The 22,044-nt window shown below is 53.2% G+C and overlaps 1 pseudogene; it reads right to left on the reverse strand.

Annotated features, from left to right (window-relative positions):
* Window positions 1-254: 254 nt before the first annotated feature.
* Window positions 255-22,044, reverse strand: part of LOC139361432 (SH3 domain and tetratricopeptide repeat-containing protein 1-like) — a 40,187-nt pseudogene continuing 18,397 nt past the window's right edge.

A 22,044-nucleotide genomic window follows, 5' to 3' on the forward strand; every position in this document is an offset into this window, starting at 1 on the left:
CTGCCGAGGAAACCGAGGCTCATGGTGACCTGGCCCAGGTCTGTTGGACTCACGGTCCTTCTCATCCCCAAGATCAGAGGGCTGCCACCAGGGAAGGAGCTGGCCCCTAGACACAGCCCAGGAAGCACACAGGGAAGGATGCCATGGGGACTTCGGTATGTTTTTGCAAAAAAAAAAAAAAAAAAAAAAAACATTTATTGCTATTTGAACCCTGCTTTTATGCTTCCATTACCCAGAAAATGAGCTACGGAGACACCAGGAGAGGCAGGAGATCATCCTCCTTGCACAAAACCCACTCCCTCGGATACTGTCCTCAGCGAGGGTGGCTGGAGGCCAACCAGGGGGCCCACCCGCAGAGTGGCAGAGGAGGTAGGTTGACCCTGTGGACGCTGAGCTCTGTGGCGAAGGTCCTGGCCTTCTGGTAGAAGAAGAGCCACTTCTCGCAGTCCAGGAGGAAGCTGTGGGAGATGGTGGCTGGCCGCGTGTAGATCTTCAGCTGTGCCTTCTTGTTGCCCAGGTCCACGGCAGCTGCCAGTGCCAGCTGGTAGTACCCGGCTGCATCAAACGGGTCCTGAAGGGGACAGGTCATGGTCAGCAAAAGGGGGACTCGGAACCCGTCTTCCCAGAGGCCGTTCCTGTCTCCAGGTCATTCCACATGTCCTTCCGATGCTGGCTCGCCCCAGGAGCCGCGAAGCCTGTGACACTGCTGTGGTCTCAGCTGCAGGAGGTGGGGATGACCCTGACACCCCTGGAAGCCTTTCTGACTGTCCCTACGCCCCACTCACCCCAAGCCTCCTGCCCCAGTGCCACCCTCTCTGCAGGCAGTGGCTGCTTTCCCCATGGGCTGAGGTCAGGGCAGATCCTGCCTGCTCTGAGAGTTCCATGCAGGACCCGTGGCTCCAAGCCACAGCAGGGGCACGGTGTCGAGTGACCCAGGCTCCCCTCTGGCCCCTGTCCATGCTGACCATTTCCAGGCCCTCCACGGGCCAGGCCAGGTACAAAACCATCTCACAGGTGTCCTCTCTGGCAATGTTCCCTGAAATATTCACGGAGCATGACTCCCCAGACATCCACTCCATTGTCAATGCGTCTTTGGCTCAAACTCACCATCCCTGGGTTGGGATGCCGCCTCCCAGACCTCCTCCTTCACCCTCCATCCCCCACCCGGCTTCTCCCCAGGCACCTCCTCCACATGGCGGTCACCCAAGGGACCTCTCTAAGACCCATGTCTGGCCTGTCCCTCTTTACCATCTCAAGATGGCTCCCAGGGCCAATGACAAAGTCCAAGATGCAGCAGTCCATTCCCTCACTGCCCCGCCCCACACACGGAGCAGGGGCGTGAGAAGGCCCCGAGTCACTGCCACTGCTCATCCAATGCCCCCTGGCCCAGCCGAACACTGGACTCTGTGCTGGGTGCATGGCTGAACCTAACGTCCTTGCTTCCAGTCTGAGGGACCTGGGAGTGAACACTGACCACACAGGGTGGCCCGGGCTGTGGCAGAGGGAAGCCCAGGAGGCCCCAGACTCAGCCGGGGGTGGAAAGCAAAGGCTTCCTGAAGGGGTGGGTGCTTCCCAACTAAACAGGAAGGAGCCAGGCAATACATATGTCTCTGCGTGTGCCTGTGCATGTGAATGTGCGTGTTTGTGTTCCTGTGCGTGCATGTCCCTGTGTGTGTGTGTGTGTGTGCATGTCTGTGTGTGCGCGCCTGTGTGTGTGTGTGCGTGTGCCTGTGTGCATTTGCGTGTGCATTTCCATGTGCCTGTAGTGTGTGCTGCAGCTAGTGAGTGACAGCGTGAGCCAGTGAACACTTAATCCACCCTATTCCAGGGCTCACTCTCATGTGTAGACTACAGGGGACCCCATTTTAGAGGCAATTGGCAAAGATGCTCATTTACCCCTGCTTCTCTGCCAGCCTTCCAGGTCCCATCAAGCCTGGCTTTTTCTCCCACTCCTCTGGGCCCTGGGTCCAGAGCCTCCTATACAAGGAAGAGGGTGTAGCCTTGGAAAGACAGCCGCCCTTGGGAATTCCAAGGGGGCCTCCCTCTGGGAAGCTGGCCTGTGCTGACAGCATAGTCACGATGAGGCCCAGAGGGCTTTGCATGGGAAGGAGGACTGTGCATGGGAAGGAGGGCTATGCATGGGAAGGAGGACTGTGCATGGGAAGGAGGACTGTGCATGGGAAGGAGGACTGCGCATGGGAAGGAGGACTGCGCATGGGAAGGAGGGCTGTGCATGGGAAGGAGGGCTGTGCATGGGAAGGAGGACTGTGCATGGGAAGGAGGTGAAGGAGGACTGTGCATGGGAAGGAGGTGAAGGAGGGCTGTGCATGGGAAGGAGGGCTGTGCATGGGAAGGAGGACTGCGCATGGGAAGGAGGGCTGTGCATGGGAAGGAGGACTGTGCATGGGAAGGAGGTGAAGGAGGACTGTGCATGGGAAGGAGGTGAAGGAGGGCTGTGCATGGGAAGGAGGTGAAGGAGGGCTGTGCATGGGAAGGAGGACTGTGCATGGGAAGGAGGACTGTGCATGGGAAGGAGGACTGTGCATGGGAAGGAGGATTGTGCATGGGAAGGAGGTGAAGGAGGGCTGTGCATGGGAAGGAGGACTGTGCATGGGAAGGAGGGCTGTGCATGGGAAGGAGGGCTGTGCATGGGAAGGAGGACTGTGCATGGGAAGGAGGACTGTGTATGGGAAGGAGGACTGCGCATGGGAAGGAGGGCTGTGCATGGAAGGAGGTGAAGGAGGCCTCTGTCCCTCGACCCCAACCGTGGACTTTGGTCTCTCAGGTACTACTTGGCGCTTTCCTTTCTCCTGGACGGGCGGAGTGGGCGGCAGGCTTGACCAAGAGAGATAAAGGCCTCTTCTGGGAGGTCCGTCCCCCTGGGTCCCTGGCGAGCCCCTGAGCGGTGAGCAGCGTCCCCCTGGGCCTGATACTTGGCACCTCCCTGTCTGGCTGGGACTTGGGAGGCCACAGAAACCACGCCTGACCACCAGGTGTCGCCAGTACTGGGCGGGGGCCTCCCGGGCAGCCCCAGGCCTGCGGTGGGGTATACGGGGCAGGGTCTTAGGGCTGCCCCAGCTCCTCATGTTGTTCTAAGGCCCCCAAGATCTCGGCCCCTGGACTGGAGTGCCCTGGCCCCTCAGCCCGTAAGGAGCACTGACACGAGGCTGGTGTGATGCTAAGGAGGGGCGGTGCCTGCTGGGCAGATGGGTGGAGACACCACAGGTCTCAGTCTGCCAATCCCAGCTCTCCACCCCTGCAGGGCTGGGGGCAGAGGGAGCACAGCACCTCCCCTCGAGACACACCCGACCTAACAAGGCCTCAGCCTGGCTGGCTGGGTCCCCGCCCCACTGCACCTGCCCTGAGCTGGGGTTTCCCTGTCTGTGAACCCAATGGTAAGACACTGGTCCCACCCCACCCTTCCTGGGTGATGTGAAGATTCAAGGTGTCTCGGGACTCCAGGAAGGAGTTGCTCAGTGCAGGCTGGCACCCTGGGCAGGCTTCCTAGAGGAGGCGCCAGGATTTGGGTTGGATCTTGCAACGTGGATTCAATGTGAGGATGATGCCGTCCTCTGAAATGTCACTCTCCCGACCCTGTTTTGTTAAATGCACACCTTGACACTTGACTGTCAAGACTCAGCTTTGGTGTCACCTCCTCCAGGAGGGCCCCCTGACTACAATCCCCCTTCTTTACCCAGAGGCCACCATTGCCCACTCATGTGGCAGCCTCCCTGGCTGAGACTGAGTTGAGGGTGGGGCCTGGCCATCTGGGGAGCTGGGTTTTACCTGCTAACCTTGCCGGCTCCTCCAGCTGGGTGTAGAGCTCGAGGGAGGCCACTGGGCCATTCCTAAGAAAGGCTGGAACCCAGGCCTCCGGGGTCCGGGTGGAGATCCCACTCCAAGGGGGCCAGGAACACCCCGAGCCCTGCTCCTCCCAACCCACCTTCAGGTCGTAGAAGATGATGTCACCGAGCACCAGGTACACCTTCACGTAGTAGAGGGTCTCCTCGTCGAACTCCAGCGGCGAGTTGCAGAGCTAAACGGCCTTGAGGTAGAAGTGCTCCGCCAGCTTGCCATGGTCCAGCCGGTGGTGCAGGGCGGCCAGCCGGTGGTAGGCCACGCGTTCGTTCAGCCGGTCCCCTGGGGTGCAGGCCAAAGGGGCAGGTGTGAGGATGTGGCTCCCTGGGGCAGGGAGGGCACAGGCCCCTCAGGAGCAGGTATACAGATCCCAGGCAGCACACCTGGCTTGTCTCCAGGCACCTGTGGTCACCCGGGCAGCTCTGGCCATTCCCTTCCAGGTTCCCAGACTCACTATCCCATCTGCAAAGCAGAACTAATAAGGCCTGCCCCTGTCTACTGAGAGGCTTTGGCAAAGTCGGACTTGGATGGCCCAGTTCTGTGCCTACACATAGCCACCTGCCTTTGCTCACTGGTTTTAGCCAGAGGAGCCCAAAAGCCATGCAGTGCAGGTGCTCCCGGGCTCCCCGGCTCCAGGCAACCCACAGACGTGACATCCGACTCCTCCTGGGTGTGTCATGATCAGATCCGCCTACCTTGGGGAGTCAGCTGCATACCTAGTGTGTACTGGGCCACGGGGCACAAGGCGCTGGGGCATGTGGCGTGCCTAGGGTTCCCTGTCTCTGGAGGGGGACAGACAACCCTGGCACAGCACCAAGGGATGCACGGCCTTAAGGGGCAGACTGCTGGAAGGGGAACTGGGATTTTATCAGCTAGAGAACCATGTGGTTGATGAGGGTGGGAAGGGCACAAGAGAAAGGGAATGTGCCACTCAGTCTGGCACATACAGGGACCAACGAGATGCCCGGCATGTCTGGAAGGCAGAGGACACACTGGACGGCCCTTGTGGTCAGCAGCGGGAACAGGCAGAGGAAGGAGAGCTCAGTCAGGCAGGGAGCTCTGCACTGCGTGAGAGACCTCGGGCTGTGCCCCACAGCCGGACGGGGAAGCCAGTTGGGCAGATCTGCCTGCCTGGACAGGAGACCAGGAAAATCCAGCAGCTGTTTCAGCTCCTGGCCTGCAGACCTGGAGGCTGGGCTCTGGCAAAGTGTGGGTCCTGGCAGGGCGGGGGCTCAGGGGACTTACCCAGAGTGATCCTGAGTGCTAGGGCCATGTAAGCAAACTCCAAGTCCTCCTGGGGCTCCTCCAGTGTGGCCAGCAGTGACACCAGCTTGTTGCACAGCTGTAGCTGCAGCTCCACCTTGCGGTTGCCCGTAGTCACTGCCGGGGCAGGGCCCGGTCCTACCACACAGGCAGGTGGGGTCAGGTTTCCCGTAGCACCCACCTTGCCCAGCGATCTCCTCAGAGCTCAAACACGTGCTTGGAGCTTCCCACACCCCAACTACCCCTGCACCTCGACACAGCTCTGTGCTCTGGGATAACACACAGTTCAGACATCCAAGTTGGGGGCTGAAGAGTCACCTGAGGCCCATCCAGCTACACCCGATAGCCGCAGACCAGCCTCTCCCACCTGGGCACCGGAGGTCTGACTGGGGGGAGCCAGCACTCCTCTCTGCTCTAAAAACACCACATTGATCTGTGCCCAGGGCTGAGCCACACCGTGAGCTCAGAGGAAGGGAGAAGCCGTCCCACTTTGGGGTGCGTGCAGACCTGGGCCTCCCACTGATATGCTGTGTGTCCTTTGACATGTCCCTGTGCCTCTCTGAGCCTCAGTTTCCTCATCTGGAAGATGGGGACAGGACTTCCCACTCATGGTTGCTTGAGGTCATCAGGTACAAGGGTAGAGCCATTATCACGTCCAGGCCCCGAGAGTTTGTCCCAGGCAGGGGCATGGTCAATCTCATTCCCGGTCAGACCACTTGGAAACTCATCATGTGCATGGGTGGCCCTGCCTCCATTTGGGAGGCCTCTACCCTGCCACACCTGTGCCTCAGCCCTCCAGGTGCCCCACTGAGGCCCACCCACATCAGCCCACAGGCCAGCTCACCCGGTAGAAGGACATGCCTTCCTCCCGCTCCCAGGCCCCATTGAAGAAGATGTCTCCAGCTGCCTCAAACAGCTCCAGCCCCAGGTTGGGGTCGCCTGTGTACAGGTCCACATTCTGAGCCACCTGAGAGGAGACAGAAGTTCCCTCAAGACCCACACCTGGCGAGGTGGCTATGCGCATCTTTGCCAGGCTCCTTCCTCTCACACAGTACAGGTACACTTGAGCATTTTTCAGAACCTGTGCATGAGGGCTGCCCCCACCACTGGCATGAGGACAATGAAGTGATGCTCCTGAGTGCTAGGAAGTGACTGAGCAGCTGCAGCCCAGGAGCCCGACACCTGTGAATCCTACCACCAGGGCTAGCCCTAGCCCACTCCCCCTGCACTCAAACCAGTCTCCGTGGCCCCCAGATTGCTGGGAGCCCAGCCCCTGGCTCCTTTCTGCGTTGCCACATCCCTGCCACATCAGCAGTGTTTGTGGGTGGGCCTGGTCCCCTCTTGGCCATAAGCTCTTCATCCCTCTCCTCAGCTCAAGGTGGTATACAGCAGGTGCTCAATAATGAAAGCTTCATCAGTCTCATGGGCTTCACAATTTGTTCCAGATCACACTGTGTTTGGGAAAGCCTCTGAAAACAGCCACTATGATAGATTCATTTTGTAAGCAGATGTGCCACATGTCGCTTGGAGCAAGTTCTTCTGTGTGTTAATTGAGTGGTCACATTATTTGAGCATGTGCTGTATACCAGCAGGTGCTGTGCACTGTGAGGGGCCGCGCCTCTGCCCTCAGGGAGAAGATGCTGGCCACCGGGGGAGGATGTGAGGGAACCAGTTGGAGGAAGGGAAAAGGCACACAACAGGTGCTCAGCAGTGGCTTAGGAATGAGTGGGTGGATGGATGAATGGATGAGGAGATGTAGACACATGGATGGATGAATGGGTGTGTGGATAGATTAATGCTTGGATGGATGGATGGATGGATGGGTGGGTGGAATGATGTGTGTATGTATGTATGTATGCGTGGATAGACAATGTATGGATGGGTGGAGGGTAGATGATGTATGTACATGTGGATGGATAGATGGTGGAGAGACGAATGTATGGATAAACAAATGGAGAGATAGATGAATGCAGGGATGGATTAATAGGTAGATTGGTGGGTAGACGGATGAATGATGGATGGATGAATGGACGAACAGCTGGATGGATGGGAGAAAGGATGGATGATGGATGGATGGAAGGATGAACAGGTGAATGGATGGATGATGGAAGGATGAATGGACGGATGGATAGATGAACAGATGAATGGATGGATAGACGGGTGAATGGATGGATAAATGGATGAATGAATGAACAGATGGATGGATGATGGATGGATGGATGGATGGATGGAAGCATGAACAGATGAATGGATGGATGATGGAAGGATGGATGGATGGATGGATAGATGGATGAACGATGGATGGATGGAAGGATGAACAGGAGGTGAGTGGATGGATGATGGAAGGATAGATGGATGGATGATGGAAGGATGAATGGATGGATGGATGTACACATGAAAAAGTGAATGGATGGATACGCGGGTGAATGGATGGATGATAAAAGGATGGATGAATGATGGATGGATGAATGGACACTGGGATGGATGATGGATGAATGGTTGGATAAATGGATGGATGGATAAATGGACGGATGGATCGATGGAAGGATGAATAGATGAATGGATGAATGATGGAAGGATGAACAGGAGGTGAGTAGATGGATGAGGGAAGGATGGATGGATGATAGATTGATGGATATATGGACGAATGGATAAATGGATGGATGAATGATGGATGGATGGAAGGACAAACAGGTGAATGGATGGATGATGGAAGGATGGATGGATGAAAGGATGGACGGACGAACAGGTGGATGGATGGTTGCTGAATGGATGAACGCTAAAAGAATGGATGAATGATGGATGGATGAGTGGATGATGGATGGATGAATGGAAGGATGAACAGGTGAATGGATGGATGATGGATGGGTGGATGGATGGATGGAAGGATGAGCAGGCGAGTGGATAGATGATGGAAGGATGGATGGTGGAAGGATGGATGATGGAAGAATGAACAGGTAAATGGATGGATGAGGGAAGGATGGATGGAAGATGGATGGAGGGATGGATGAACAGGTGAATGGATAGATAATGAAAGGATGGATGGATGGAAGGATGAGCAGGTGAGTAGATAGATGATGAAAGGATGAATGGATGGAAGAATGAAGAGGTGAATGGATGGATGATGGAAGGATGGATGGAGGCATGGATGAACAGGTGAATGGATGAATGAACAGGTGAATGAATGGATGGATGGACAGGTGAATGAATGGATGATAAAAAGATGAATGATGAATGAATAAATGGACAGGTGAATGGATGGACAGGTGAATGGATGGATCATGGATGGATGGAAGATGGTTGGATGGATAGAAGGATGAACAGCTGAATGGATGGATAATGGAAGGATGGATGAAAGGATGGATGGATGGACAAACAGGTGAATGGATAGATGAACAAGTGAACAGATTAATGAATGATAGATGGATGAACAGTTGGATCGATGACAGAAAGATAGATGGAAGGATGGATGGATGGACGAACAGGTGAATAGCTGGATAAAAAGATGGATAGATGATGGATGGATGCATGATGGATGCGTGGAAAGACGAACAGGTGAATGGATGGATGATGGAAGGATGGATGGATGGATGGATGGAAGGACCCACAGGTGTATGGGAAGATGATGGAAGAATGGATGGATGGATAGTTGGTGGATGGATGGAAGGATGAACAGGTAAACAGATAGATGACGGAACGATGAATGGATGGATAGACAGGTGAATAGATGGATGATAAAAGGATGGATGAATGATGGATGGATGAAAGGACAGATGGATGGATGATGGATGGATGGAAGGATGAACAGGTAAATAGATGATGGAAGGATGAGTGGATGGGTGGATGGACAGAGAGTGAACAGCACAGGGGCCCTCCTGCATCCCTTGCCACTCACCTGGATGTACAGGTCTACCAGCTCGCTCTGCCGCAGGAGGTAATAGATCTTCCCTGCTTGCAGCCAGGCATGCGCCTCCTTCTCTTCTGGAAGTCAATGAAAATGCCCAGACTTCGTTTGGTGTAGTCCAGAGCAGATTTGTAGGCCCTGGAATTACTGGAATCAGACACAGGTGTCAGAACAAGGGCTCTCATCCTCCTGGAACCAGTCTGCCTCCTCCCGTGGGTCTGGTGACAGATGAATCTGGCATGTGGGGACTGGGAACGGCCCTCTTGTGTGTGCAGTGTTCTGCCCTTCCCAGGCTGCTGGGAGGGCCAGGGTGAACACACACGGCATGGAAAAGATGAAGGATATCCTTCTGAGGGAATCGAGCATCATGCTGCCCTGTGGCAGGAGGAGTGTGCTCGTCCATCTCCCCTGCCTCCCAGACATGGCCTGTGTCTTCTCCAGATGCACCAGGAGCCGTTAGTGTTCAGAGGCTATCTAGGCCGATGGTTCTCAAGGTGTGCAGACATCACAGTCACCCGGAGGACTGTCCTTATAGCTTGCTGGCCCTGCCCCCAGAGCTTCCGGCTCCACAGGCCTGGGGCAGGCCCTAGAACTCCCACTTGCCACAAGCTCCTAGGTGACATGGATGCTGCTCTGCTGGTCCAGGGACTACACGTTGAGAAGCATGGCTCTAGCACACTGGCCCATTTTCCTTCTGTGAACCTGAGGCCAAGACTGGAGCCAGTCTCCCGGGTCCCCATGGAATCTGGCCCCTTCCCTGCTCTCTCAGTAAGTCCAACACTTGAGGGGCTGTGACTGCAGCAATGTCACCAGGCCCTGTGGGTGGGGTGGCCAGGGCCATGGTTACCCCACCAGGTCAGCATGCTCGGGGGAAGCCCAGTGGGCCACATATGGGACGTGAGACCTTGAAACCCTGCCCCAGGGAAGCAGGTGACACAATTGGCTCTGTCTTCTGTGGGAGAGAAGCCACAGGTGGCTGCTGTGGTCACATTTAAGGGGACAGATGAAGGCCAGGAGTGAAGACTCGGGGCAGGCAGAGGTCAGATGACAAAGGCCACCATAGTAGGAAGAACAGCCCAGTGTGCATGTACTGTTTCTGCTGGGGTTGAGATGACCTTTGACCCAACAAGGGAGACTCAAGCTGGGACTCACAAGCCAGCAGCAGCCCTGGGACGACCCCAGACCCACCAGCTCAAAGCATCTGATGCCAAGGAACCAAATGATCCAAAGGAAAGGGGCTGAGGAGGCCCTGGGCCAGCTTCCCTGTGCCCCCCTCCCAGCCCCCCCAACCCCCTTGCCCCCCTCCACACCCCCACCACTGCAAAGCCAGCCCTCACCGCTCGGTGCCCAGGGACCGGTAGAGCTGACTGGTGGTCTCCAGGAGCTGCCCCCTCCAGCACCTTGTCGGCCACCTGGCGGGCAAGGGAGAGCTGGAACTCGTGGTAGATGACACACTGGGTCTCACTGGGCATGACGACGCTGTAGAAGTAGCACAGCCGCTGGACGGCCCGCAGCTGGCCTGGGCAGAAGACAAAATGGAAGACGTCAGCCTCCCAGCATCGAAGCGAGGCTGGCTGGGTTCGGAGGCCCCTGCTCTGTGCTTGTCTCTTTCACACCTCTGTGAACCTGGGCCCCATAAGCGGGGAGCCTGGGCTCAGACAGGCCATGCACCTGTGCAAGGGCAGGCGCCGAGCACACCGTGACATGGGCACAGCTTGGTGCACATGTTCATGGTACAGGCTGGCCTTCTTTACAACTCCCAGGGCCAAGGTCCTGGCCAGGCTCGGCCCCTGCACCAGGCCATCTATTTCTGCTTCACAAAGCCCCTCTGGCCAGGACCAGGGCCGTCTTCAGCCTGAGATGATGAGACCAGGGGCACAAGTAGCCCCTGTCGCAGATGGAACCCTGAGAGAGCAAAGCCAAGCGTCATGTCTGCCACACATGGCATCATGTTGGGGGAATGGGGTTCAAAGCCGGCCCCTGGCATTTCCACACATGCTTCTCTCATGCAACCAGGCTCCAAACCCACAGGCTCGCTGGCCTCTCCCAAAGCCAGGGCGCGGGGAACGGTGGAAAGCTTCTGATTTTCTAGTGTCAGAAACATTCCGAAGATTAACACTGGAAACCAGGTACGCCAAATGGACATCTGTCACACACGCCCCCCAACAACAGCTGAATACACAGTCCTCTTGAGCACCCATGGGACATTCCCCATGACAGACCATGTGCCAGGCCACAAAATGAGCCTCGGTGAAGGGAGAAGGACCGAGACCAAAGCAGAGGTGTTCTTCAGCTGTACTGGCACGAAACTGGAAATCGACAGTGAAGGAAACGTGGGAAATTCAAAAATATGTGGAAACTACACACTCCTAAACAACCAGTGAGTCAAAGAAGAGACCATCAGGGAAACTGAAAATTAATTTGAAAAGAATACAAACAAATGCACAGCCCGGGCCAGCACGGTGGCTCACGCCTCTCATCCCAGCACTGTGGGAGGCCGAGGCGGGAGGATCGCTTGAGTCCAGGAGTTTGAGATCAGCCTGGGAAACATGGTGAAATTCTGTCTCTATAAAAAAAAAATACAAAAATTAGCCGGGTGTGGTGGTGCACATCTGTAATTCCAGCTACTCAGGAGGCTGAGGCATGAGAATGACTTGAACCTGGGTAGAAGTTGCAGTGAGCCAAGATTGCACCACTGCAACCCAGCCTGGGCAATAGAGCAAAACTTTAAAAAGAAAAAAAATAGCACAGTGTATCAAAAACACCAAGATGTAGCTAAGGCAGTGCTGAAGGGGAAATTTATAACTGTAAATGTCTACATTCAAAGAAAGAAGAAAAATCTCAAATCAAAAGCCTAACTTTCCACCTTGAGAAACTAGAAAATGAACTAAACCCAAAGTGAATAAAAGGAAGAAAATAATAAACGTGAGAGTGGAAATGGGAAGTAAAAATACAGAGAATGGAAAAACAAAAGAGATAATCAACAGAACCAAAAGTGGGTTTTTTGAAAATAATAACAAAATTGACAAATCTTTCACCAGACTTACCAAGAAAAGAAAGATGGGGCACAAACGACTAAAATCAGAGACTGAGCACCATGGCTCACGCCTGTCATCCCAGCACTTTGTGAGACCCAGGGGGAAGGATCGCTGAGGCCAGCATTCAAGACCCCCCTGGGAGAACATGATAAGACCCCATCTCTAATAAAAATAAACAAACAATTACAAACCCAAGTTTCTAAAATCAGAAATGAAAGAGGAAACATTATTGCCGACCTGACAGAAATAAAAGGATTCCATAAAAACACTACGAACAATTGTACACCAAGAAACCAGACCATCTAGACACAACAGCCAAACTCTTAGAAGGACACAAACTACCGAAAGTGACTCAAAAATGACCCCAAGGAAGCATGTGGGGTGTCAGCCCCGCCCTCGGTCTCCTCGACCGTTCAGCGCAGGGTGGGGAGACAGGGAAGCATGATCCCCGTTCCCTGGCCTGCATTTCCAAGTCTGAATCCCCCAGCACCCAGGGGAGGGCCTCGTAGGAGGAGGTGCCACAGGCTATTGTGCCAGGAGCCACCGGAGGCTGCAGCGGGGGCTGGGGCGCTGGGTTCCTGGAGGGTCTCCTTCCAGTCACAGAATGCCCCTGGGGAAGAAGCCTGGGTCTGAACCCCCCAACCCTCCTTGGGCAGATGTGTGGGACCGGGGCCCCTTCACACGGTCCTTTCCAAAATCTCATCCCTCCTAGGGCCAAGAGTGGGTACCAGGCCTGTGCTGGGAAATGAGCACATTCAGATTTGGGCACAGCCCCTGGAGCTCTGGTCCAGGCCACAGGAGGCACCTCTGAGTAGTCTCACTATGCCATGACAAAGCGCTGCAAGGCAGAGGGGAGTCAACAGTATCCCTTGTCTCAGCCATTTCCCTGCACTCAACTTCCTCATCTATTCTCTGCGGCCTACATTTCGGACAGCCCTGCCCACCTACTGTCCGTTCACTGCTCGGTCTGCACTGACTGTTCGATAGCACTCCATGGCTCCCCAGTGCTCTTGGGGAAAAGGCCAAGCCACAGCCTGAGGCCCCAGACCCTGCTTAGCTCTCCAGAAGAGCTTCTCACTATCCAGCACCCAGCCCACCTACTCCCAACTCTGCACCTCCCTGCATAAGCCCTGCTCACTCACCCCCACTCACACCCCACTCATCCCCGCTCCCACTCCCGTTCACTCACCCCCACTCACACCCCACTCATCCCCACTCACACTCCCGCTCACTCACCCCCACTCACACCCCACTCATCCCCACTCACACTCCCGCTCACTCACCACCACTCAAACCCCACCCATCCTCGCTGACTCACCCCCACTCTCTCACCCCTGGGCCTTCACACAGGCTACACCACCAGCCCCTCATCCACACCTATTACTTGACTAAATCCTCTCAACCCTCTGGTCCCAGACTAAAGAGGCTTCCCTCATCCGGGGCCAAGTGCTGCCCCGCCATCACGCCACTCACCCTTTTGTGGCTTCTCTGGCCTGAAGCTCACATTCCCACGCTCAGCACCTCCCTCCCGAGGACCCCACAAGCCCCATTTGTGGGTGTGGCCTGGCACACTCAGCACAAGCTGCTTTTGCGTGAACTGCTCTGTGGCTTTGGGCAATCACCCGCCCCGTGTCCTCTGTGAAGTGGGATGACCGGTACACAGGGCTGCCGAGATTCCAAGCCAACACAGGCACAAGAACTGGCGTTCAGGGCCTGGCTCATGGAGGGGCCCCAAGTCCCAGCTCAGCACAACATGCCTTGATCCCAGGGTTATGTCTAGGGATTCCCAGCATGCAGGACTTTCCATGCTCAAGGCAGGATGGTCCCTGGGCAAACCAGGAAGAACTGGCTGCTTCAGTAGGGCACAGAGGGCCTGGCCCTGCATGGGAACGGCCTGTCTCCAGGGCGTTTGCCAACATCTGCTGCTGCCCATGACTCAGCACTTTCGATGGTGGAAAAACCACCACTTGTTTCCGAATCACAAACCCTAGGTGTGCCCTGACCCAAGTGGTCCCAGAAGGCGCACAGGAGGAACTGGGGCACTCACTCTCCACGTGGTCCATCTCCACGGCGACCAGAAGGGCCCACTCGTAGTAGCCCTTGCACTGCTGGGCCGGGCCCTGGCGGGTGAAGAGGTAGCCCAGGAGTATGTGGGTGAAGTCCCGGCCACACTCCCCACAGGGAAGCCTCGAGAACAGACGTCCAGCCTCCAGGAGGTAGTGCTGGGCCAGCCTGCTGGCACCCGCGTGCAGGCACAAGGTGCCAAAGTTGGCCAGCAACACTGCCTGGTTCCTCCGCTGGCCCAGGTCCCAAGCCACCCATAGGGCGTGGTAGTAGCCCTCGGCTGCCTGCCTCGTCCGTCCCGTCCTCTTCAGAGCCACGGCCACCAATGTTGGCAATCACACCCTCCTGGTCCTCGCTGACTACCACTGCATCCTGGACAGACTGCAGGATGTTCAGGGCCACCAGGCTCTGCCCATGAAGCACATGCAGCCAGGCCAGGGCCACCAGGGGGTCCACGATGGCACGGACTCCGGCAACAGCACTGGTTTCCACCGACTGTGTCATGAAGGTGATGGCTGGGCCATGGTAGCCATGGTGGCTGTACGGCTGGGCCAGGCTGGCGTGGAGAAGGCCGCGCAGTGCCTGGCCTGTGCCTGGGGTTAGGGAGGCCAGCGCTCGCCTGAGGTAGTGGGAAGTCTGGGTGGGGAGGCTGTGGGGCTGGAGGGCGTTCTGGAGCACCAGGTTCACGTTCCTCAGCGAACCAGCCAGCGAGTCCTGTGTCCTCAATGAGGCCACCTTGACACAGGTCAGCACCAGGTGGGGCAGGCACTCGCGGCTGTAGATGTCAGCCAGGAGTAGGCAGCAGTCTGAGAGCCACGCAGCGTCTGGGGCTCCCGAGTCCCTGTGCAAAAACAACAGCTGCTCTAGGAAGGGCAGGGCCTCCTACAAAATCACCCTTCTGTCCTGCTTTGTTGCCACCTCACAGCATGGTTTTAGGAGACTATGTCAGCTCAGTGATCCCTCAGAGATGCCTTTCCCTTTAGAAAGAATGAAAGCCTTCTAACTGGACCCATGTATATGCAGCACAACAACTACAAATGTAACTTTTGTCAGCATATTGGGGCCCCCCGGTGGGGTACAGGAATCCATGAAATCCTCAACAGCCAATCAGAGCTATGGATCAGCTCAAAAGCTGCTATGCAAAATTGGTAAAGCCACCGACGGCACAGGACAGGGGTGTTGTACCCATGTACCCAGCTCCGTGCAGGGAAACGGACCATCCCTGCAGGAAGGATGGGAAAGCTTCCAGGCCCCTGTGGCCACTTTCACCTTGGATGGTCTGAAAACCTGAAGCCCACAGTTCCTAAAGGGTTAACCAAGGCCAGACTGCTCCAGCAGCCCACTGGTGTCTGCTGGCTTTGGTGGATTCCTAGCCAAAGCTCCCTCCCAGAGGTGAGCAAACAAGCGCATTTCCTGTTGGAAAACCTGGGATGAAAGGAGGCATTACTGGGAAGGAAAAAACTAGATTTAAACAGACTCTCTGTTTCAAGCTCACATGTAAAAACTATTTTCAATACAAACTGTCTCCTTATTCATCTGTAAAGCCTTGGAATTAAAAAAAATAAATAAATATGATTTAGAGGCAAATGTGACTTAACTACACTAGATGAGCTAAGAAATCTCCCCCACCCGGCAGAGGCACACAGCCCCTCCCAGCCACTACCCTGGCCTCCGGGGCAGCTGGAGAGCCACGTGCCTTTGCTCCAGAGACTTTGGCAGAGAGTGGAACTACCCCCTCCCCGAGGCAAACCTACAACAGCCTTCCCTTCCCCACTGGCTTCCCAGGCCTCCTCTGGGACCTTGTGCCTGCATCCCAAATGTACTGGGATGGATCCCATTCCCAGGGAACTTCCAAGGGCCCTTGGTGCATCCACATCACCAGGCTGTCCACATGCGGGCCCTGTGTGAGGGGAGGCGACAGAGTCGCACAGGGGAGACGGGAGGGCCTCCCTGAATCAGCCCCTCAGGAAGGAGCAGACCCTTCAGGGACCTCAGTCGAGGCCCCTGCAACCTAAGGCTCTGAATTCTGCTCCCCGCTGAGGGCTGTGTGGCCTCCCATCTCTGAGGCAGAGCACAGGGCAAGCTGCAGCTTCTCCAGGTCATGAAAAAGGAACCCACAGCTACGTGTGGGCCCCAGCAGTGGAAAGGATGCCCCACCTCGGTCGGGGACCAGGCGGGGGTCAGCATGTTCATTGGAAGAAGTGTGGGACCCCACAGCCTCCAGTGCCAGAGTAGACGGGAGGTTCAGGCCCACCTCAGGCGACGTCCCCCAAGCCCCCAGCCCGCACCACAGAGGAGTGACTGTCGCATCCAATGCCCACTGTACTCAGCTCTGTCCCCTCCCCCGGCATTACCCCAAAGCCCAACTCATAACCAGAGGAAGCCTGAGCCACTGGCAAAACCCACCTTGTTCCTGTGGCTGTTCGGTCTCAGCTTCCTCTACTGAGTCTGGCAAGGGAGAAAAGAGAAGCAATGAACACCCCCAGCCAGCACCTCTGCTCCCATGTCAGGTTGAGCTGGTGTCGGTGTTGCAGGGTAAGAGCATTGCAGGGTGCAAGGGTTGAAAGTCATATCATCCTCTTCCCTCCTGGATCATGGGAACAACATCACTGGGGGGTGTACACCTTCTGTGATATTGGGAGTAACATCGTCTTCTGTGCCTTGGAATATTAAGGACAATATCACGGGGGGGCGTGTACATCTTCTGCAATATTGGGAATAATATTATCCCCTCTCCCCATGCATACTAGGAAAGATATCAGAGTGGGTGTTCACCTCCTGCGATATGGGGATTAATACCATCTTCTCCCCTTCTGGATATCAGGAAGAGTATCACACGGGGGTGTACGGTGTCTGCGATACTGGGAGTAATATCAACCTCTCAGCCTTGGAATATTAAGAAGAATATCACAGGGTGGATGTACACCCCCTACCATATTGGGAGTAATATCAGCCTCTCCTCTCCATGGATATTATGAACAATATCCCAGGCTGGATGTACGCCTCCTGCTCTATGGGGAGTCATATCCCTTCCAGGATACTCATAACAATATCACAGGGCGGGTGAACACAGCCTGCGATACTGGAACTATTATCATCCTCTCCCCATCCGGATACTGGGAACCATATCACAGAAGAGCTGTACCCTCCCTGCGATATTGGGAGTAATATCATGTGCTTCTTCCATGAATATTAGGAGCAATGTCACCGGGTGGCTGTCCATTCATTGCTATGTTGGGAGTCATGTCATACTCTACCCCCTGGATATTAGGATCAGTATCACAGGGTGAGTGTACACCTACTGTGATATTAAAACTAAGATCATGTTCTCTGTCCCTGGATATTAGGAACAACAACACAGGTAGGTGTACACCCCCTGCAGTATTAGGAGCAATAATATGATTAATTAGTAAACATCAATGATCGATTTTAATAATTATCAGGCTGATCTCGAACTCTTGACCTCAGGTGATCTGCCTACCTCAGCCACCCAAAGTGCTGTAATTACAGGCGTGGGCCACCGCGACCAGCCAACACTTCTTGACATCTCTTTTTGGACCTCAAATTTAGCATGCCAAAAACACATTTGATTCCCCCTGCTATAACCCACTCCTCCCATAGTCTTCCCGATCCCAATAACAGCATCTCTAGTCTTCCAGTTACTCAGGCCAAAATCCTTGACATCATCCTGAAAACTTCTTTTTCTCTCTCTTGTCATCCAACCCATTTAAACTCTCCTTTCAATATATATGCCAGACCTAAACACTTCTCACCTTCCTCATCATTTCCAAACAGGTCCAGCCCTCATCATAGCACTTTGAGTTACTGCAAAAGCCTCCCAATCGCCAGGCACAGTGGCTCATGCCTGTAATCCCAAGCACTTTGGTAGGCCAAGGCAGGTGGATCATCAGAGGTCAGGAGCTCAAGACCAGCCTGGCCAACATGGTGAAACCCCTCTACTAAAAATACAAAACATTAACCAAGCATGGTGATGGGTGCCTGTACTCCCAGATATTCGGGAGGCTGAAGCAGGAGAATCACTTGAACTCAGAAGACAGAGGTTACAGTGAGCCGAGATCGTGCCGTTGCACTCCAGCCTGGGTGACAAGAGCAAAACTCCATCTCAGGAGGTTAAAAAAAAAAAAAAAAGCCTCCCAACCCACCTCTCTCCTTCCACCTTTCACCCTGCCCTGCATTCTACCTTCCTCTCTAAAACATTTCAGAAGAGAAAAAAACTATATCCAGAGAGAGAGAAAGTACAAATGGGGTGAAATGTTTGGGGAATCTGAGGGAAGAGTATATGGGAATTCTCCGTACTATTTTTGCAACTTTTCCATAAGTCTGGATTATTTTGAATTGAAGAATTAAACAAAGAAAAAAAAAAAAAAACACTATCTCCCTTTGTGAATCCATCCTGTCTTTCCCCTGGCAACTTAAGGACGCTCTCAACTAACACATCTATTTTTTCATGAACACTAAAAGAAATGTTGCCTAGCTTTGACTTTCTGTGCTTGGCAGTAGAAGTGTGTGTGTGTGTGTGTGTGTGTGTGTGTGTGTGTGTTTCATATATATGTGTGTGTGCATATATATGTGTGGGTTGTATGTACATATAGAGAGGGAGAAATATATATGTGTGTATATATATAAATATATATTGTATATTTACAACGGTAATGTGTGTATATATATAAATATATGTGTGTGTGTAGATATATATAATACATACCCCATAGCCTGTCCTTAACCAGTTCTAAACTTAGTCGGAAAAATACATACCTAAGCAGAGAATTTCAATTTAATATGATGAATATTTTGATAGAGGGATGTGTTGCTATGGAACACGTTGCTAAGACACAAAACCTCCTAGATGGGACAATGAATGAACGAAGTTTTCCACCTATAGGCACCCCCTCTGATATCCCCTCAAACCTTTATAGTTATATGCATTTGCTTCCCCCAGGACCCTCGTTTCATAACGGTTAGTCCTAGAGCCTAGCAAGTTCCTACTACAGCTGGCAAACATATGCCATTCAAGAAACAGTGGCGGAGTGAATGACGAGTTAAGAACCACTTGTCAGCCAGTGCTCAGTAATACAACATGCACTGGTATGCAAATTATATTTTTGTTGAAAGCAACAGCAGGATCACAAATTATCTTTCCAGAGAAAGCAAACCTCAAAAGCTTCTTTACCCTACTAAAGCACGTTCTGAGAAGCTCCCCTTATATAAAAGAAAACCTCCTCATTCGTTATCAATGGCATGTAAACCTAATAAGCCTCCGCCTCTGATGACATCTCTTCCATCCCCAGGGCTAGATAAAGGAGGTTCCGGAAACCCTGGTAGTTGTGAAGGTGGCTCCCAGCTCTGACAGTCTTGAACCCTGCGGGCGCGGAGGTCACACAGCAGAAGAACAACCGAGGCAAGCATCATCAGGCTTCGAGTATGTTTGAACCAGAGACGGCAAATAGGCTGCAGCCAACTGAAAACACCAGAGATTCATGGTGGCCACCTGAGGGGTTGTGCTCTTAAAAAAATAATAATAAAATAAAAATTAAAAAATTAAAAAAGGAAGAGGTCAAGAATCCATCAGGTCTGACTGAGACGTGTATCAGTGACTAACACCCCATATGGCAAAAGTACTGTGGTGCGCTTTGGGTACTCACAGCTGCAGCAGTATTCAAAGGCGTGTGTTTCCCTAAGACTAAGCCACGGGAATACCCCCAGCAACACTGCCAGGAGAAACGTCTCCCATGGATTTGGTAGAAACACAGTTGTCTTTAACAAATTAACACTGAATAAATCCTGACTTATTAGAGCCTGTGAGAATGACATTCTCAATGATAACAGTTATCACTACAATCTCCAAACATCTGCGATCCTGCAGGGAGGAGCTGTGACAGTGCAGGCCAAGTGTCCAGAATGCTTCCCAGACTGCCTGTTAAAGAATAAAAGAAATAAAACCCCCTGTAAGAATGTCTTTCCTCACATTTAGCCAGTTGTTCCTTTGTGTGCATCTCTGTGCTAACATGGCCATTCTTCCCCACAGCCTGAAGTCATATGCTAAAATAAATGAGACTCACATGAAGCCAGAAACGTGCAGATGCGAGGAAACCACCACAAAGGAAATGGGCTGGAGAGTGTGGTCAGGAGGATGGTACTTCCTAGGAAGCAATTACTTCATCTCTGCCCATGAAGCAGGCAGCTGTCATTGTCCCCCAGGCCCACGCCAGCCACTCGAAGTAGGTTCTAACCAAACTACCTCCAACAAGCAATGTAAATACACCACACAATCGGCTTCTGAAAGGACACCTTGCAACCAACAAGAAACTGTAAGCACAACTTTGACAAACTGTGCAACTAAAAACCTTGGAAAGGGATAAACACTGCCACATTTTGACTCAAATACTGTTACGTGGTAGCACTGCGATAATTCACTGAAACAAAAGAATGAATGAGGAATACATTTATATAGGAATCAGAGGAAGCATGACTAATCATTTAAAGAAATAGGTCAAGAAACTGCTACGTTCAAATGCTACCGTGAGACACTGTCTGGGCCTTAGGCAAATTCACTTCTCTTGGTCCTGTTTCTAGGTTCATCAAAACCCAGCTTTGGACTAGGGAATCTGTTGCTTCCCAAAGCCTTCCTTCTGTGATTCCAGCCCAGATTTTAGGACTGCTCTCCCACTTGGTAGATGAAAGCACTTTCGATGTAGAACAGGAAGAGTACATTTCTGTGTTGAATGCGGCTTGGGACCTACTCTATGAGGAAGAATATCATCATGTAACTTTAAGCATGATGCCAAGGCACACTCTAGATAAGGATAACACATAAGACGTGGCCATACAACTGTGCGTGCCTGGCAGGGAGATGGAGAAGTCTCATTTAATGAAGCCGGGGTGCCTGTTGCACCTGAACATCCTCAGTCCACATCAAGTTCACAACGTCCTTCTGACATCAAACCACAGGTTTCACATACTTTTCCATACTTTCCACCCAAGATTAAAATATGCAGAGCACCGTGATAAAGACGCCTCCATTCCCAGCATGTTGGCTCTCATTCCGTAGAATTACATACTTTCGGTGCAAAATGGTGACCAGGTTGAAGCGGCAAGCAAGACTGGGCTCCGTGGGAACAGCAGGCCCTGCAGCAGCCACCACTCCTGTCTCCACAGTCTGATGCAGCTGCAGAGAAGCTGTGGCTGAGGCCATTCACTTTGTGAGAGAACCGCACAGGAGGGAAAAGGTAGGGAAGGTCGGGAAGAGGGCAATGTCATGCTTCTGAGCCCAAGCCGAGCCATCGCATCCCCTGTGACTTGCAGGTATACACCCAGATGGCCTGAAGTAACTGAAGAATCACAAAAGAAGTGCAAATGCCCTGTCCCGCCTTAACTGATGACATTCTACCACAAAAGAAGTGAAAATGACCGGTCCTTGCCCTAAGCGATTATATTAGCTTGTGAAATTCCTTTTCCTGGCTCATCCTGGCTCAAAAAGCTCCCACACTGAGCACCTTGTGACCCCCACTCCTGTCCACCAGAGAACCCCCCCCCTTTAGCTGTAATCTTCCTTTACCTACCCAAAACCTATAAAACGGCCCCACCCTTATCTCCCTTCGCTGACTCTCTTTTTCGGACACAGCCTGCCTGCACCCAGGTGATTAAAAAACTTTATTGTTCACACAAAGCCTGTTTGGTGGTCTCCTCACACGGACGTGCATGACAGACAGCTGCAGAGCCAGGGAAGGACCTGCGATGAGAACAGAAAAGAATGTGTCTTCCTGTACGCACACTCGGATTTTATGACAATGTGCGCAGGGGGCTGAACTGGATGCCTGAGAACATTCCTCCAAGTTCTTTTGCTGATTTTCTAAATATTGGTGTAAAATCTGAACTCAGACAAAATTTTTTTAAATC

This window comes from Macaca nemestrina, unplaced genomic scaffold, assembly GCF_043159975.1.
Source record: "Macaca nemestrina isolate mMacNem1 unplaced genomic scaffold, mMacNem.hap1 Scaffold_49, whole genome shotgun sequence".
NCBI classification, from domain to species: domain Eukaryota; kingdom Metazoa; phylum Chordata; class Mammalia; order Primates; family Cercopithecidae; genus Macaca; species Macaca nemestrina.